The sequence below is a fragment of the Pipistrellus kuhlii genome, unplaced genomic scaffold (assembly GCF_014108245.1).
Source record: "Pipistrellus kuhlii isolate mPipKuh1 unplaced genomic scaffold, mPipKuh1.p scaffold_m20_p_10, whole genome shotgun sequence".
Taxonomy (NCBI): domain Eukaryota; kingdom Metazoa; phylum Chordata; class Mammalia; order Chiroptera; family Vespertilionidae; genus Pipistrellus; species Pipistrellus kuhlii.
In genome coordinates, this window is record NW_023425405.1 from 15,744,633 (window position 1) to 15,753,505 (window position 8,873).

Here is an 8,873-nt window from a genome sequence, read left to right on the forward strand (position 1 = left end):
TTCAGATTTTTGCATAAATGTTCCTCAGTTAGACTGGTCTGTAATTTTCCTGACTTAAACTCTCCTAGTGATTTTAGTGTAAAAGTCATCCTGGCTGCATGAAATGACTTTGAAATGCCTAGACTACCCACTTGCTTTCAAAATGCTCTCAATTTTCTTAGATCAAGCAAACAAAATAATGAGCAAGGGCGCATCGATGTTCTGTTTGCTGGAAGAGCAGGTGAGGACTGGCATTGTCTGTGAGAGGGCAGGGTGGGGCGAGGATGAGCTCCTGACTCCACCCCGCAGGGCAGAGTTATCCCTAGCCCTCACCCAACCAATCAGGGTTAGCCGAGGCAGTGACATCACCACCGACCAGAGTAAAACCCCTGGACTGGGCGAAATTCGCTCTCTCTTCCGTCATGCTGCCGGCGTGAGTGGGAGGAGCCCATGCTAGCATGGAAAAGGCTCTTTTTTTAAAAAAAAATATTTTTATTGATTTTGTACAGAGAGGAAGGGAGAGAGATAGAGAGTTAGAAACATCGATGAGAGAGAGTCATCGATCAGCTGCCTCTTGCACACCCCCTACTGGGGATGTGCCCGCAACCAAGGTACATGCCCTTGACCAGAATCAAACCCGGGACCCTTCAGTCCCCAAGCCGACACTCTATCCATTGAGCCAAACCGGTCTTGGCGGAAAAGGCTCTTTTGTTTATTGCATCGGACTCGGCTCCCTGGTGGTCCTTGGGGATCACGAAATCTGGGCATAACATATGGGGGCTCGTCCAGGATTCCCAGCCAGGACCATGAGGGCCCCCATCCAGAGAGCCTGACTGGCCACGGTAGGTGTGTGAGCGCTCTGGAGGGACGTAAAACCCCTCGTGGAATTGGTGTCCAAAAACGTCTGGCAGACATGCCATAGGACCACGGGCAGGAGGATCAGAAGACGTTCTGACCTCCGGGGAGGGCCCTAGAGGGACCCTCGTGTGGGGAGAGGAATGAATCCTCTCCCAGGATGAGGTGAGCGGTGTGAGCCATTGCCTCACCTGCAGAAACCATTCCCAGGTCTGAGTTTGGTATCTGCGGGCGACATGGCGCCCCAGGATGGAGCGGCGAAGTGTGGCCGGCGTGGCGGTGTGGGGCCCTCTGGCGGTGTTGGGTCGGAGGGGGGGCTCCCGCGGAGCTCAGTCTGCGCATTGGAGTGCGGCTGGGCAGTAGTGGCCTGGCTCGGGGAGCAGGCACCTGGGTTAATTTGCTGGATGCCTGGGGAAGGGGAGGCGGAGTCGGGAAGCCACTGGGGCGACCCGCTTTTTCTCCTGGGGGGGCCGCCTGAGTAGGGTGTCTGGGACAGCGGCAACAGCCTCGCTCCAGGGGCCTGAGCCCGAGGAGCCTGGGCAGGCGTGGAGGCATAGGGTACTGGAGAAGAGCTCAAGGGTGAATCTCTGTGCTCAGTAGAGAGAAAAGGCCAGTTCAAAAGAGTGCGCATAGTTTTGGGCTGTGCTTAAAACTTTTCTGTGTACAGAATGAGCTTTAAAAGTGGTGGAGATAACTGGGAGATAAATTAAAACTAGTTTCCCAAGTCATTGTAAGCAGCTTTTGAAATTCCCCGCTGTGAGGCGGAAACTAGATGGTAATGGTAACAAGTTTACATGAATGGCCATGAATGGCTGGGAGTCTTCAGCTAAAGAATGTGTTCATTTGCATTTGAATGCTACTCCAGTGATCTGCAGGGAGTGGCAGGTGATTCCGTGGTGAAGCTGCCCAGATGGCCTTGCTTACAATGTTTAGTCTTCCTTGTCATTGGTATCAGCTAAGCAGAGTCATATAGCTACTTAAGTATGAATTGTGATTGACCTATGAACAAAATTCATTCTTTTTTCTGACATTGTCTTGAATCTTAGTAAACTGCCTCTGGTGCGGAGAGGTTTAGGGGAGGCCGGAGAGCGCAAGACTATTAGCTCTCCTGCAAAGAGATTATTCAGTGCTTTGTTTGAACTTCAGAAGAAAAAAATTTTGAGATCTAAAAAATGTGTGACCAGATCTGTTGCTGAAACTTTACCCTAAGTAAGCAGGATGTGTAAGAAATGTAATGTTATTAATCTAAAAAATGCCAAATATATTTGACTTGCCGGCTTTAAAAGTTCAAAGTATAAATTGAATTAGGAAAAGTTAATTGCAGTAACTAGATGCCTAGAATATGGCAGGCTAAACTGTATTATATGTGTTAAGAATAAGCAGTTATGATCAAAGATCTCAAGGATTGATTTATTCTCATTTGTCAGAAGAAAAAGTATGTAATGCTTACACTTAAAAATTTGTTTTAAGTCAGTGATGCAGTATTTTTTTAAGTCAGTTTTTCTAAAGTAATGTTTAATGTAAAATATGAAACTTTTATATTTGATTTGTTTTGTTTTGCTTTTCTCATATGCCATTGTTGTTGAATTTGGGCTTGTACCTGCATCTTGTATTTTGTTTAAACTTTGGGAATCATTTTTGGTTTCAGTCATGTGTGTAGATTTAAGTAGACTTCATCACAAAGGTTTATAATTTATTTAGAATTGTGTTAAAACAATGTGAAAACAATTATTTGTATGATTTAACTCCCCGCGACTGCTTGGACAATTTTCACCGATGTTCTGGGGGGGGGGGGGGGGGGGGTAGAGAGGGCTTAGAAATGCAGACAGATCTGTATCTGTAGAAAAAATGTGGCATTTTAAATTTCAAGCGGCTGGAGGCCTGGGAACAGTGTACTGGACCTGCTCCCTCCTCTCTTGCCTTTTCTTTAAAATTTGAGGCATAATTATATAGAAAGAAAGTTTAGAAGTTAATTTGAAATTAAAAGGCCAGCAACTAATAGGAAGGAATTAGTATGTTTATTGTAGAAAGCAAGGAGCTTCCTTGGACATCGAAGAAGGACTGTGGACCTCAGAAGGAACAGGTACTGAAGGAACGCAGCTGCTGAACTGGACAATGGGCCTTTGAGGAGCTAAAGAAGGCTCTCATCTCAGCAGCTGCCCTAGCCTCACCAGACGTCACGAAGCCCTTTCACCTCTACGTGAGTGAGATAAGAGGCATTGCCAAAGGGGTTCTCACTCAGACTCTAGGTCCCTGGAAGAGACCTGTTGCCTATCTAAGAGACTGGACCCTGTGGCAGCAGGGTGGCCAGCATGCTTCCAGGCAGTGGCCACCACAGCATTGTTGGTGAAGGAGGCAGATAAGCAGACTCTGGGCCAGGAGCTAACCTGGATGGGCCAGGCTTTGCTCTTGGACCAGCCCTGTGTCCGTATTCATAAGACTCTGGCCATCAACCCTGCCATCCTGCTTCCAGATGATGATGGAGGAACCCATCCATGACTGCACAGAGGTAACAGATGACAAGGTACTGTTCACGAATAGGAGCAGTTATGTTCAGGATGGGACCTGATATGCAGGGGCAGTGGTAGTCACCCTGGACCACACCATTTGGGCACAGCTCCAGAACTTTCGGCCTTAATCCGAGCCCTTTGATAGAGACATTCTGCCATCCACAGAGAAAAGGGTTACCAACTGCAGCCGGAAGGAATCGGCTGAACAGAAGCAAGCCCCTGACAGACCAGATGACCCTCCAGTGACCCTCCAGATGACAAGACTGTTGGTCCCACAGGCTCTAGGTGAGAGTGCCCAGTGACACCAGGTTAAGTGTCACCAAAACTTCTGAACTTCTGTGAGGCAGAGTTGCTAGAAGTACTGTCTGTGCACAGGTAAATGCTAAGCAAGGTAAGGGGGTCCCCCTGGGAATTTGGGTCCAGGGAACTTCCCCAGGAGAGCATTGGTAGGTGGATTTCAGAGATTAAACCACCAGCATTAAGGTCTAGTTTTTGTAGACACTTCAGATTAGGTATACCCCACTAAGACAGAAACTGCCTCTATAGTAGTCAAGAGATTACTCCAGGAGATTATACCTAGATTCGGGCTGCCAGTATCAGATAACAGCCCCACCTTGGTAGCTAAGGTATCTCAGAGTATAGCTCTAGCCTTAGGACAGGTAAGTGAGACTCTGGAAAAGGGGTTTAACTAAATGTGTCCTAGAATCAGTGAAAATTGGACAACCCCCTGTCCTTCGCCCTCTGAAGGGCCAGGTGTACCCCTTACTGTAGGGGTGTCGAACTCAGTCAGAGAAGGGGCCAAAATCTAAAATCCAGCCTAAATCGCGGGCCGAATGGTTTACTGAACAGTCATATACTGTCATTGTGATGGAAACGCAGCGGAGTGCAGTGATGACAGCGCGGTGCGGGCCACATTGCAAGGCCTGGCAGGACGGATTTGGCCCGCGGGCCTTGTGTTTGACACATGTGCCTTACTGGGACAAGTTTCCCCTTTTTGGGAGGGGATCATGTATGGTAACCATTCCCTTGCTCAAGTCCTTACAGGCTCTGCAGTTTGCTTGTTCCAGATGCACTGCCAGTGCCCACCGCAGACCCTGTAGCCCCAGAACTCAATGTGGGTAAAGAAATTCACTGCCCAAGGACTCAAAGGGACGCTGCACTGTTATCCTGAGCATGCCCACTGCTGTTGAAGTAGATGGCACCCAGACCTGACTACATGACTCCCAGCTCCTGCATGGCCTGGATCCTGGCAACTACAGGCCAGGAGGAGAACTAATGCCTGCAGGAGGGGAACTGGACTTCAGTGAGGACAATACTGATGGGAACTGTGGTACTAAGGGTCTTGGTAACTGTATTTGTTGTTAATGCTGAAAGGAAGTAGGCTGAGTCAATGATTTGACTAGGCACATTAGACAAGGGGGGAATGAGAGGGCAGGGTGGGGCGAGGATGAGCTCCCGACTCCGCCCCGCAGGGCGGGGTTATCCCTAGCCCTCACCCAACCAATCAGGGTTAGCCGAGGCAGTGACATCACCACCGACCAGAGTAAAACCCCTGGACTGGGCGAAATTCGCTCTCTCTTCCGTCATGCTGCCGGCGTGAGTGGGAGGAGCCCATGCTAGCATGGAAAAGGCTCTTTTGTTTATTGCATCGGACTCGGCTTCCTGGTGGTCCTTGGGGATCATGAAGTCTGGGCGTAACATCTGTACCTAGAATGTTGTGATATGTGACAGAGCTCCCATGAAGTCATATGAGTCTGGCGTTTTCTTTGTGGCAAGATTTTTAACTACTGTATTTTTCGGACCATAAGACACACCGGACCATAAGACGCACCAGTTTTTAGAGAAGGGAAATGAAGAAAAAAAGATTCTGAAACAAATAGTGTCCTAAAATATTTTATGTGCATTAAAACCCAACATCACAGTCATAAACACATGTAATCAACCCTGTAAAGTAAACAGCAGCATTTAGAACCATTTTAGAGCCGGGCAAGCACACAGAGACCACACAGAGCCGGGCAAGTAAAAAAATTTTTTTTTAAAGTATATGTGTAGGCTATATTTGGACCATAAGACGCAGGGACTTTTCCCCCCCACTTCTGGGGGGAATAAAGTGCGTCTTATGGTCCGAAAAATACGGTAGTTATTAGCCTTGTTAGTGGTTCTCTGACCATAAGTGATAAGGTTCCTGAGCATTGCTTTGGCTGCCTTCCAAATGTCCTATTTTTGCCTTTCCTCATGTGCCTTCTGCTTGATGGTAAGAGGCAGCCTATGAGTGAGAGTGCAGACTCGGGAGTCAGGCTGCCCACCTGCAGACCCCCTTCACGCTTTCCCGAGAACTTGGGCAGCTTGTTCATCCTCTGCGTGCCCTAGTTTCTTCATCCGTGAATGGGACAAGAGTAGGACCAACCTCAAAGAGTCGTCTAGAGCCGTGGTCGGCAAACTGCGGCTGGAGAGCCACATGCGGCTCTTTGGCTCCTTGAGTGTGGCCCTTCCACAAAATACCACGGCCTGAGCGAGTCTGTTTTGAAGAAGTGGTGTTAGAAGAAGTTTATGTTTAAAAAATTTGGCTCTCAAAAGAAATTTCAATCGTTGTACTGCTGATATTTGGCTCTGTTGACTAATGAGTTTGCCAACCACTTTGCTAGAGGATTAAACATATATATCAAACTCATAAAATATTACTTGGGACATAATTATTTTGTGAATAATAAGTGCCATATACTAGTATAATGTTTGATGTTATTTTTTAATCCTTAAATTGAGTTTATGTCTGTTTAAATATCCAAATGTTTATGTGGAAGATTGGGCAGTTTGTAGTTAATTTTTAAACATTTTATAATTTTAAAAAATGATGATCCACGTATATAACCCATAAGACATTAAGTCATTGAAATTTGTTGAGGAAAGCACTTTGGCCTAGCATATTATTGGTTTTCATAAATGTCTCACATGGCTTACAAACATGTATTCTCCACAAATAAGATTAGCAATTGTGCCATTCAAATCTGAACCCTTGCTAATTATTTTGTTTACTTGATCTAAGAAAAGTGAGCATTTTGAAGCATTTTCTGAAAGCAAGTGAGTAATTTAGGCAGACTTGTTAATTTTGTTTAGAAACAGTTCTTTCTAAGTGTTTCATAAACTTTTCTTTTAATAGGTATTTTTAATTGATTTTTGAGAGAGAGAAAGGGGAAGAGAGAGATTTGTTATTCTACTTATTGAACCCATAATGGCATATTGGGGCAATGCTCTAACCAACTGAGCTACCTGGATAGGGCAGTGGACATTTCATTTTTGAATAGTATTAGATTTACAGAAAATAATTCGAAAATAGCATAGAGTTCCAATATACCCCACACCTAGTTTCCATTATCAATAGATTATGGTAGTACTCATGGAATAGTGCACACAATTCGTGCACGGAAGTGGGGCCTCTCAGACCAGCCTGCACCCTTTTCAATCAGGGACCCCTTGGAGAATGTCCAACTGCTGGTCAGAGATTGGGCCTAAACCAGCAGTCGGACATCCCTCTCCCAATCTGGGACCACTGGCTCCTAACTGCTCTCCCACCTGCCTGCCTGATTGCCCCTAATTACCTCTGCCTGACTCTCTGATCGCTCATAATTCTTCTGCATGCCTGACCTCCCCTTACCTCTCTGTCTGCCTGCCTGATCACTCCTAACTGCCTCTGCCTGCCTGATCTTGCCCCAAACTGCCCTCCATGTCAATCTGGCCTGTCACGGTGGCTGTCCCTGAGATTGTGCATCTTCTGAGACAGGAGGCTGATCCCGGGATCAGCCAGCAGCAAGGGCGAGGGAGAGGGTGACAGCTGTCACTGCAGTCACCTTGTCTCTGGGCTGGAGCTACTTCTGTTGGTGGGGTCCTCCCAGGCCCTCCGCACACAGGGAGCCAGGCTGCCCACTGCTATGTCTGTGGTGCCTCCACAGCCAGGCGCGCTTGGTAAGGCGGGATCTTCACAGAGGCCTCACTGGAAACAGGTCGGAGAGGATGCCTAAGGGCAGATGAAACTGAGGGAAGTGCGGCAGAGGGTCTACCTCTGTTAGTGGGGTTCTCCAGGCACTCAGCACACAGGGAGCCAGGCCGTGCCTCCCCCATTCTCGTCCCAGCTGCCACAAGTCCCAGCCACCCAAGCCTGCTGCCTTCGCAGCCTGGCATTTAGTTGAGCCTTTGATCATTGTGGATGTTATGGACCCTGGGTTTTTATATATACTAGGATGATACATTTGCCACGATAAGGGAACTGATACTGATACATTATTACTGAAATCCAGACGATTTCAGGGAGCATTTGAGATCTTACTCCCTGGCATATTCTCATCAGTTTGGCTCAAATGAACTCTCATTTAAAAAAGAAAAAGAAGGAGAAGAAGAAGGAGAGGGAGAAGGAGAGGGAGAGGGAGAAGAAGGAGAGGGAGAAGGAGAGGGAGAGGGAGAGGGAGAGGGAGAGGGAGAGGGAGAGGGAGAGGGAGAGGGGAGGAGGAGGAGGAAGAGGAGGAGGAGGAGGAGGAGGAGGAGGAGGAGGAGGAGGAGGAGGAGGAGAAGAAGCCCTAACCAGTTTGGCTCAGTGGATAGAGCATCAGCCTGCGGACTGAAAGATCCCAGGTTCGATTCCGGTCAAGGGCATGTACGTTGGTTGCAGGCACATCCCTGGTGGGGGGTGTGCAGGAGGCAGCTGATGGATGTTTCTCTCTCATCGATGTTTCTAGCTCTCTCTCCCTCTCCCTTCAATAAAAAAAAATAAAATAAAATAAATTCTAAAAAGAAAAAGAGCCCTAACTGGTTTGGCTCAGTGGATAAAGTGTCAGCCTACAGACTGAAAGGTCCTGGGTTTGATTCCAGTCAAGGGCATATGCTTCGGTTGCAGGCTTGATCCCTAATAGGGGATGTGTAGGAGGCAGCTGCTCAATGATTCTCTCCCATCACTGATGTTTCTATCTCTCTTCCTTCCTCTTTGAAATCACTAAAGATATATTAAAAATAAATAAAAATAAATGTCATCTCTCCCTGGGCTCCTCCAGGTTGTGATGGCTTCTCAGGTTTTTTGTAACCTTGACAGTTTAGAGTAATGGTATTGGTTGGGTGTCTTGTAGAATATCCTTCAATTACATCAGATTTCTCTCATGTTTCTCCATTATTAGACTGGGGGTTTGGGTTTGAGGAAGATCATAGATTTGAGGAAAATTGCCATTTGTATCACATCATGTCAAGAGCACATACTATCAATATGACCTATCACACTCAGTTTAACCTTAATGACCTAGTCATAGAGTTATATGCATATGTAAGTCACTACAAGTTTTATTATAATGAAATGTCATTGTTAATAGCATTATGATGTAAAGTGATAGATTAGAATCCAGAGAACTTAAATTTCTACTTAAATTGCTGTGAGCTTTAGCTGGTCATTTCACTTCTTTGATCCTCAATTTTTTGTTGTAACAAGAGGTTACTTGGCTAAGGATGACAATCTAAACAGCCTTTTTAAAAAACAAAAAACAAACAAAAAAA